Here is an 11427-nt window from a genome sequence, read left to right as displayed (position 1 = left end):
TTTTTGAGTTAAGGTGTACAATAAGCATAGATAGCTCCGTCTTTAATGTTGCTGGGCAATGATTTCCCAAGTTTGGGTGCTGGTATTTAAAAGCTCTGCTTTGCACATTGTAGTCTAGCTTTTGAGGTATGTAGAACAGGCCAAATGGTGACTGTGTTTTAGGTTATAGGTAAAGAGGTGGAGGTTGTAAGTTTGATTGCAAGGGGTTGCAGGTGTCTTGAAGAGGAAATGACCTAGTAGGAGGCTGCCCTTTGATTATGCTCTACCTCAAGCCACCTTCTAATAAAGTTAAAAACTCTGAATTGTGTTTCCTTTTCACCTCAGAGACATTGGCACCATTATTGCCAATCTCTCCTTCACTCTCTCCCGATCTTCCATCCTGTCCCTCCCTCCCACAAGCCTATTGCTTGCATTTCCAGTAATACAGGGTCATTCTATTTATAATAATATCCAGTGATCTCCTTATGACAATCTTCTTCTTCTTTCGGCTGCTCCCGTCAGGGGTCGCCACAGCAGATCAACTGTTTCCATTTCTTCCTGTCCTCTACATCTTGCTCTGTCACACCAACCACCTGCATGTCCTCCCTCACCACATCCATAAACCTTATCTTAGGCCGTCCTCTTTTCCTGTTACCTGGCAGCTTCATCCTTAGCATCTTTTTCCCAATATACTCTGCATCCCTCCTCAGCACATGTCCTAACCAATGTAATTTTGCCTCTCTGACTTTGTCTCCAAACCTTCCAACCTGCGCTGACCCTCTAATATACTTATTCCTAATCCTGTCCATCCTTGTCACACCCAGTGCAAATCTTAACATCTTCAACTCTGCCATGTCAAGCTCTGACTCCTGCCTTTTTGTCAGTGCCACTGTCTACAACCCATATAACATAGCTGGTCTCACTACCCTCTTGTAGACCTTCCCTTTCACTCTTACTGGTACTTGTCTGTCACAAATCACTCCTGACACTCTTCTCCACCCACTCCAACCTGCCTGTACTGTCTTCTTCACCTCCCTTCCACACTCACCATTACTCTGAACTGTTGATCCCAAGTACTTAAACTCATCCACCTTCACCACCTCTACTCCCTGCATCCTCACCATTCCCCTATCCTCCCTCTCATTCACACACATATATTCTGTCTTAGTCCTGCTGACCTTCATTCCTCTTCTCTGTAGAACATATCTCCACCTCTCCAGAGTCAACTCCACCTGTTCCCTACTTTCACTACAGATCACAATGTCATCTGCAAACATCATAGTCCAGGGGGACTCCTGTCTGATCTCGTCTGTCAACCTGTCCATCACCAATGCAAATAAGAAAGGGCTCAGAGCTGATCCTTGATGTAATCCCACCTCCACCTTAAACGCATCTGTCACTCCCACCGCAGACCTCACCACTATCACACTACCCTCGTACACATCCTGTACCACTCTTACATACTCCTCTGACACTCCTGACTTCCTCATAAAATACCACAACTCCTCTCTAGGCACCCTGTCATATGCTTTCTCTAAATCCACAAAGACACAATGCAACTCTTTCTGACCTTCTCTGTACTTCTTCATCAACACTCTCAGAGCAAACATCATATCTGTAGTGCTCTTTCCTGCCATGAAACCATACTGCTGATCACTAATCATCACCTCCCTCCTTAACCAAGCTTCCACTACTCTTTTCCATAACTTCATGCAATAACTGATCAGTTTAATCCCTCTGTAGTTACTACAGCTCTGCACATCACCCTTATTCTTAAAAATCGGTACCAAAACACTTTTTCTCCATTCCTCAAGCATCCTCTCACTTTCCAAGATTTCATTAAACAATCTAGTTAAAAACTCCACTGCCATTTCACCTAAACACCTCCATGCTTCCACAGGTATGTCATCTGGACCAACAGCCTTTCCGTTCTTCATCCTCTTCATAGCTATCCTTACTTCCTCCTTGCTAATCCACTGCACTTCATGATTCACTATCCGCACATCATCCAACCTTCTCTCCCTCTCATTCTCTTCATTCATCAACCCCTCAAAGTACTCTTTCCATCTGCTCAACATACTCTCCTCTCTTGTGAGTACGTTTCCCTCATTATCCTTTATCACCCTTACCTGCTGCACATCTTTACTAGCTCGGTCCTTCTGTCTAGCCAATCAGTACAGGTCCTTTTCTCCCTCCTTAGTGTCCAACCTTTTATACAACTCTTCATACGCCTTATCCTTAGCCTTCGCCACCACTCTCTTTGCCATGCACCTCAGTTCCTTATACTCTTGTCTACTTTCTTCATCTCTTTGACAATCCCACTTCTTCTTCGCCAACCTCTTTCTCTGTATACTCTCCTGTACTTCTTCATTCCACCACCAGGTCTCCCTGTCCTCCTTCCTCTTTCCAGATGTCACACCAAGCACCTTTCTAGCCATCTTTCTTACTAGCTCTGCTGTAGTTACCCAGGTATTCGGTAACTCTTCACTGCCACCCAGTTCCTGACTTAAATCTTCCCTGAACATCACCTCACAATTACCCTTTTTCAATTTCACTACATTTCTCCTTGTGACAATATACCATTAAATTGTATTTTAATATTGCATTTAAGTAAAATAGTATTTTTTTGTTTATAGAAATATTCAGTGATCTCCTTATGACAATGTACATATAACTTGTACTTCTTGTAATATTGTACTTCTCTGTTCTAAAAAATTGTATTCCTCTATTTTTATAAACTGTGTACATATCACTCTGTAACTGGTGCTTTTCTCCCCAGGCCTCCACTGAAAATGGGTTCTTTCTGATTCACTCGGACTTTCCCAGTAAACAAATGTCAAATATAAATAAATAATAAATAAAACAATAAATAGTTCACTTTTCAAATACCTCTTATCCATGGCCATATTCTGTTTTAAAATACACTTTCTATGGATATATACACAGTAGACCCTGGGTTACACGAAAGTGCACTTACTTGAAAGTGCACTTTCGCGAAACCCGCTTCAGCAAACGGGCTATGTACTACAGTTTAGTGCAGTAGTCACGGACCTTAGGGTTAGGGCACAGGTCATGGTTAGGGGATAGCTAGTAGGGCTATCCCCTTACCATGACCCGTGCTCTAACCCTAAGGTCCATGAGTATCACACCACAGTGGAGGACATAGAACATTTTCCAACTGTCCACAACTGTGGTGCGATACGTTTGCAGAAGCAGTGTTCACGGAAGTGCAATTTCGAGTAAGTGCACTTTCGCAGAACCCAGGGTCTGCTGTATAATTTCGAAGTGTATTTTCGAATTTATACAGTAGACCTATATATATATATATATATATATATATATATATATATATATATATATATATTTGGATTCCTATCACTTTATCGAAGTTCCAAAACTCTGAAGACCATATGGCCGAGATCATATGTTCAAAGTTTTGGAACTCCAAACACTTTCTATTGAGATCACCGTATAACTCAAAACTTGGGATTTGCCGTTTTCCTCACTGTAGTGTGATCTCAGAATTGGTATTTTTTAAGTAGCAGGGGGTGGGGGTGCAGATGGTCTCTTTCCTCCAAAAAAATAAAGATAAGTTGTTTTATTTTATTTTTTTGTGTTTTCGTATTGTTTGGATGTTCCAAAACTTCAGACATATGGTCTCCGCCATATGGTCTTTGGAGTTTTGCAACTTCGAAAAAGTGATAGGGATCCATATATATATTTATTTTATTTATTTAACATTTGTTGACCGGGAAAGTCCGACTAGGTTCCACAGAGCCTGTTTTCAGTGGAGGCCCGGGGAGAAATGCTCCAGACGCATGTCTTTAGAATGTGGGAGGAAACCCACAAGAATGTAGGGAGAACATGCAAACTCCACACAGATGGCACCCCAGCCGACAATCAAACAGGAGAACCTCCTGCTGTGACACGACAACGTTAACTGCTGTACCACTGCACACTATATATTATTAGATTTATTGCTTCAGTAGCTTCCACAATGCATCAGATTTCTATGCCCATAGGCTTACAGTACTTGTACAGAGAATGCCTTAATCTAGCAACATCCTTTGCCTAGATACTACAGCAAACAAGCTAACGCTGCTGTACAACATTCTGACTAATGTGTTTACTTATAACTCTACAGCAGGATTTTGGCTGACATTTTTTGTCCAAAGCTTTGAGAACATTTGAGGTCTTATTTTTTTTAAACTCTAATTCACTCATTTTGCTTATGGTGTTCTGTGAACTATCCCAAAAAAGGCTTAGAGTTGTTTAACATGTGTGCTTAGTAGGAGGTGCAGGGAGGAAATAAAATAAATACTATCTGATGTTCTTATATTATTTGCTGTTCTTCCTTTTAGTTCTGGCTCAAATGGCAAATATTTCTGCTTTGTCCTGCCAGGGAATTAATTATTTATGTAATATTTTATAATCACTTAACTGTGATGATCTTCTAAAGCCATTTTATACCCCCTACTCAGTCAAAAATTCAATAAACAAAACATAAAGTCATTCTTCTAAATTAAAATTTTATGTTGCCAATCAAATTGAAAAAAAAAAGTTTAGAGACTAGAAGAGTAATACCGATTTTAGGGTACATGTATTAATCACATCATTTCCTTTATGTTCAAAGAAGGTTTTGATTTATTCAGCATGCTTGTAAAAAGTATTTACTGAAGAACTATAAAAGAAGTAGTGGGGTCTGTGGAGGCCGAACTAAACAAGGAATGTCCAAATTACAAGTGACTGCTTATTCCTGTAATGTGCCTTTTTTATATGTTTGGAAACTGTCTACTGTTTGTCCTTAGTGTAGACTCAAGCTTAGCAACACTTTTGTGTGCTTAAAAAGTTTTGTTATGTATCCCTTTGTCTGGTTAAGACTGGGTCTTGAGCCAGCTAAGTGCTATGCTGTGGACACTTATGCTATATCAAGGACCACTGATATGGATCTGTTTATTCACTACAGAGGAGGTTTGGCCAGGATAAATAAGGTACCTGAGTACATAACTAGGATATTAATCTCCAGGACACCTGTGCCTTGTTCAACTACAGAGAGCTCTAATGGAACGTCATAGTGGAGATATAATGTAGGTGGAGAACTTTCAGTCAAGGGCAAACAGTTATTTAAGAAATGGGATGATACAATATGAGATTAGGATGGTGGTGAACCCCGGCATTTATACTCTGAACAAGACAAGATATGGACACATGATATTCATCAATAGAACTTACAGGATGTGTGGGAGATCTTCTGAGAAAAGTCATGGGGGAATAGCAGGCCACATTAATGAATCAATGGAATTGCATGTAAGAAAGAAAGCAAAGTCTACTTTCCAGTAGGGTGTGTTGTGGGAGTATTAGTCAATGGGCAGGGTAACTTCAGTAGAATGGGTAAAACCATGGTAGGGTAGAAAGTAGTAGTTACCTACACTGACACCAAAGGCCACAGGATGCCATGAAGTTTATTCATGTTTTCATAAATATGATAGACTCTCTGTCTTATTGCCTATTTCAATTGCACTCATCCATTCGAGTACAGATAATTAAAGAAGGCCAGGCATAAATAAGTGCCCTTTATGGAAGGTATTGCCAATATGCATTGTCTTTACTGTAGTGGGTAGCATATAAGAGGAACAGAAAATGCTAACAAGTACTGAGATTCAATGTTATGATGCTGTAGATCAGAGATATGAGTTTATTCTTGCTCTAAAACTGGGACCATTAAAGGTCTGAGAATGGATATTGTAGGAAGGAACATACTATGTTGTTAAATTTGAAATAAAAATACATACCTTTCTAGTACAAAAAGATGCCTTCAGCTGATCGTAGTGTCTGGAAAATGATGGCTGGTTACAAGAAAGGAGTGTAGATTATTTTTTATAATTGTGCATAAAACAAAGTAACATGAATTTTAAGTTGACAAAACATCTCATTTCCCTACCTTCTATTTCCAAGATCCATATTAATCAGACAGTTCAACCCTTTTTTGATTTAGACAACCATCCTTATTAATTCATTCATTGCCTTAAACTCTTCTCTATCCTATCCACTTGTTCCATTATCTAGCATTAAACAGTTACAATCCCCATACTCAAATCTAGACCACCTTTAACTGTTGAGAATTCCAGTCAGTATTCATAACCTTCCATAGGTTCATAGGTGATTACTAGACTAATGGAAGAAGAGCCTTTACAAGCCTAGCCAATAATACCCATTATTATATCTTATTTCCCCAGATATGGGATGGGATAGTATCAGGGTAGTGGGTCTTTGGGTGTTGGAGCCCTGAGTCATTTTACAGACTGCCTTTGTCCATAAGGGACATGGGCAGTACCACAGGAGTGACTTTACAGTTCCCCGTCCATTTATCCAAATTCCTTTTGAAGATAGTGAGGGACAGGTTTTGTTTTATGAAGATGAGAAGTTTATTTCATAGACCAGGTAGACTTTGGGATATGAATCTGTTACTCCAGCAAGTTGTGTTAGAGTCACAAATAAGGTTCAGGTCTATGGAATGTGTAACCCTTTCATAATCTTTCTTGCGAATATGTAACATTTTCATCAGGGTTGGATCAGAGAATACCTTGTAGGTCAGGCATAAGTCTCCTCTCAATAATCAATATGAGGTGGAATAAAAGGATAGGGCCTTTAGTCGGTCTGCATATGTCATATGTCTTACATTTTGAATTTTTTAGTGAGAAACCTCTTGTTAAACTCCAAGTGGTGCAAGTGCTTGGTTAGGTACATTCAGAAGGGAGTATAGTACTTTATGGGGCTAATAAGGGTCGAGCACAATGTCACTATGACTTCCTTTGATTTTGAGGCCATGCCTTTACTTATAAGTTGAGCCACACAGAAGAATTTCTCACTACTATAGCTACCTGGTGGTCAAAGTTTAGGATACCATCTATTTCTGTTCCTATGCCCCTCACCACTGGGTCTACCTTTAGAGATGTGCTATCAATATTAAAATTTGCAGGGATATTTGATTTACTGAAGGTTATGATTACACACCTTCATCTAGCTCCCTACCAGACAGAGCCCCTTATTTTCCCATTATGATAATGTCTCCCAGAAAATGTTAACCTCTCTCCCTAACAAACTCTCTATCAAATCCTGTTTCAGACTAATTGAATATCCCCTCCTAATCCATGCACACATCTTTTTCTGTATTCAGTTCCACCCTTCTAATCCAGCTTCAAGTGACTTTTTCTTAAGCCCCTACAAACTCTAAACTAAATTTATCACAGGATTATTATTCCTAACATCAGACATACCTCATCCACATATCTTTTCCCCAAGTCACAACCACATTATTGCAATTTGCACCTCTTTCCTTGGTCAAACAAATTAGTCATAAACTTTCCGTACCTCCCTACCATTAATCCTGTGGACCAGTAGGGACAAGCCTCAAAAGAAAAAATACAAAAAAAAGTATAATCACTTTTATAACTGCCACCCTACTGCCCGATGACCACGTGTGATCAGACCATTTATCCAACATTTCAACAATCACTTCTTGCAGCTCCACCTAACTGCTTTCCAAAATTGCTCATACTGATGAATACACTTTTGTACCTCAGTAGTTATCCTGCAAAACATGGCAGCATTTTTCCCACAGTCCCTCACTCTGAATTATAATCACCCTCAGCTACTGAAGGTGAAACTGTAGTCCTGAGTCTCTCCTGTACCTGTCAGAAATATCTGGAAGCCCAGGTAACATTCCAACAGCCTACAGAAAAATTGCACAATCATCTAGAAATGTTTTTATTATTGTACATACATGCAAATATATTTATACTTTTGTACATAGTCCCCCATAAATATACACCGTCTAGAACAACTTTTCCATCGCTACAAGAAAAAGGACTGGGAAAAGTGAGCACTCCCTATCTTGTTCTTCTCCTCAAAAGTACTCTGATAGTCCTCCATTCCTCATAAATGAAAGGTCCACTACTGAATATTACACATGGACTTCCCTTCCCCAAATACCTGATGCAGTGAATCAGACAAAACAAAAGCATCTACTTTTGTGTCAAAAGCCTTCTAAATACCCATCAAGCAGTACCAGCTCTTGAATTACACTGGCTGTCTGCCAAAATAATAAAATTCAGAAACAACCTCTAGTGGACAGTGCAGGTACTACTTTTCACATATGCTAACTGTTTCCTCAGCCATTTGCGGAAGTATTTTCCCTTTACTTGCTGCCAACATCATCTGTCTTACACAATGATATTGAGGAAAATCAGCATAGTCCTCCAAGCCCCACCTCCTTTGATAGCACTGTAGTTGTCACCTGCCTCATCGAGCCAAGCATAATTCCTCTACATGGTATAACATTCAGTAAATCTAGCAAAACCTCACTTAAGTCTAACTCCACCACTTTAAAATAATCACTTAATCAGGAAGCCTTCCAGTCCATACCCTTACCTCATTTGATGTAATTGCTATCAGGACCTCTTCTGCCCCCATTTGTCTTTTCTGCACCTCCTTCTCATCTTCTTATAACACTAAAACTTCTCCCTCTTTGAAAAACTTATTCTCAAAGCTACCCTCTTTAATAAAGTGTCACAAAATGTCTTGAAAATCCTCTAGTGTCTGTATTTTTCACACTTTACCCTTACTTGCCCTTAATCCCCTTAACCAACACCTGTTTCCTCTGATCTATAGGCTATCAAGCCAGAAATTTAATTTCTCAATGACCATTCACCTACCATCTTGCCACCTCCTACATAACTCTGCCTCTCCTAGTCTTCTTCCAGTAATTTCAAATAATCTTTCAGCTCCTTAACACTTGACTTCTCTACCTGCCACACTCAAGCAACACCTGCAACTTCTGTAGTTCACTTATTCATGTCCTAGAGGCTACCTGCAATCTACCCCTTTATACCATAATACCGCAATGCCATGTAGCCTTGATCTGATCTAATACTTTGCAATCTAAACCTAAATACTTATCACTTTTTGCAGAGCATGACCAATGACTCCCATAACTCCCATTGTCCACCTTCAGTCTACCCAGCTGCCTAGCTACCTTAGTCTTTCATCATTGTACATCCTGATTTATCCTCCACAGTTCTACATCCATTTCCTACACAACTCTTCCTACACTTCTCAACTCATGACAACCAACCCATGATCAGACATACTTCTCTCCAGAATCTCAGCTCTCTTTTACCTCCCCTGTATTCCATAATACATAAAAATCTAACCTGAAAGCTTGTTTAACCTCATTCCAGAAAACTGTAAATTGTTTATGAGTTCCCACTTCTCTCTCTAAACAGTCACAAGCCCTAGTTTTCCATCTTCCTTAAAAAGCATTTCTGGCCAATGGCATTGAACTCCATCATAATTCACCCAATTTGGGGTTTAAAACCAAATTAAAAATATTCCCAATAATAGCCCTGGCCCCATGCTTAATACAAGAATCAATGGACTTTCAACAATCACATAGCACCTGCTGTGTATCATCATTTGGCCATAATACAAAATCACTGCAACTCACACCCCTCAGTGCCCATCCCTCACCTCACATATTGCAAATATTTTGTTTCTGAATGTTCCATTATGAATATATCCGGTCCTGTTTCCCCCTTAGCACATTCTACCCATTCCATTGATATACCTTCATCTATAAAGCAAACGGTGAGGACAGTAAGGATAAATGATCCAACACACAGAAAACACAATACACAGTACCTTCATCTATGGCTTACCAACTTCTTTTGCTCTCACTTTCAACTCCTGCAACAGAACCATTCATGCTTCCTCCCAAACCACCTAGCAATAACTCAATGACTCTTATTAAAATTAACCATTTTCATATTTCATGTAAGCGGTATAATTTTTGTACCTTACCTTCGCCCACCCTCCTAAGAATTCCCCCTGCCACACCATTGGAGACATACCAGTGTATTTTTGGGCAGATCCATTCAATCAGTCTACATCCTCACAGTGGCAGCTAAAATTCTTGGTTATCATAAGAAATCTCTTACTACGGCATCAACTAAAGAACTCCATCAGTACCTACCTCTAATATCTAGTCTCTACTAAAACCAGAGGCAACTATGTCCAGCACTACCTGTTCACTCATTCAACACCCCTTAGCACATCTACAAAGTAAACAAAATATCCACCTTCTTACCCTAAATGAAACAAACAAGACATACCCCATTCCCCCAGCAACCTTAGAAGAACATATAAAAGACAACTGCCCATATACCACCCTTTGACTTTTAAAGACTGGTTGGATCCAAGATATACTTATCTGTTTAACCTGTGTGTATATTATGTTATCAAACTTTTAAAAGTTCGAACATCAAATGGTTGACACCATATGATCGAACTTTTTAAAAGTTCGAACATTTCAACAGAGATCTCCGTACAGTGCGGAAAGGAAAGCTTTCCCTTTCCTGCACTGTAGTGTGATCTTGGAGTTGGTATATTTAAGGATTGGGGTGTTGGAGGTGCGGGGGAGGGCTTGCCCCTCTTCTTAAAATGGTCAGGTAGGTTTTTTCTATTTATTTTTTTTTTTAGCTTTTCAAACTTTTAAAAGTTCGACCATATGGCTTCAACCATATGACGTTCAAACTTTTAAAAGTTTGATAATGTAATATACACCCATTTAACCTAAACACTTGCTCACTTCATTAAGAAATACAAATGTAGAGGATAAACAACCAAATATTCTCCTACAGCTGGAACGGTCCCCCTTGACCCGAGAAGGAGAGTCAGATGTAAGTTCTCCAAAGCAAAATTTATTTCGATTACACCAAAGTTACAATCACAAGAGCCAATGCGTTATGGTTAAGCGCTTTCATCTGATACTGTCAGATTTCATCAGAACCCTTAATAAATGAAACATCACAGTTTATATACCCACTTTGGCGCCATTCTCCATTGGATTAATTAATTAGCCACAACTGATTGACTTAATGCAAATTCTTTAAAAATCTCCTTTTTAGAAATTTTATATTTGCATTAAGTCAATCAGTTGTGGCTAATTAATTAATCCAATGGAGAATGGCGCCAAAGTGGGTATATAAACTGTGATGTTTCATTTGTTAAGGGTTCTGATGAAATCTGACAGTATCAGATGAAAGCGCTTAACCATAACGCATTGGCTCTTGTGATTGTAACTTTGGTGTAATCGAAATAAATTTTGCTTTGGAGAACTTACATCTGACTCTCCTTCTCGGGTCAAGGGGGACCGTTCCAGCTGTAGGAGAACACTTCATTAAGAAAGACTTCTCTTCTTTAAATATATTAAATATACACACACTCATACTCATACACACATATGTGTGTGTGTGTGTGTATATATATATAAAATATTTCATGCATGTTCAGATAAACTAATATTTAGTTCTTAATAGTAGCTTTAGTAAGTACTAAACCAATGATAAGTTCTACAAAACACAAAAAAATCAAATTCATGGTAGTAGTATA

This window comes from Protopterus annectens, chromosome 3.part1, assembly GCF_019279795.1.
Source record: "Protopterus annectens isolate FY-2018-M chromosome 3.part1, PAN1.0, whole genome shotgun sequence".
Lineage (NCBI taxonomy): Eukaryota > Metazoa > Chordata > Ceratodontiformes > Protopteridae > Protopterus > Protopterus annectens.
This window is presented reverse-complemented; position numbering follows the sequence as displayed.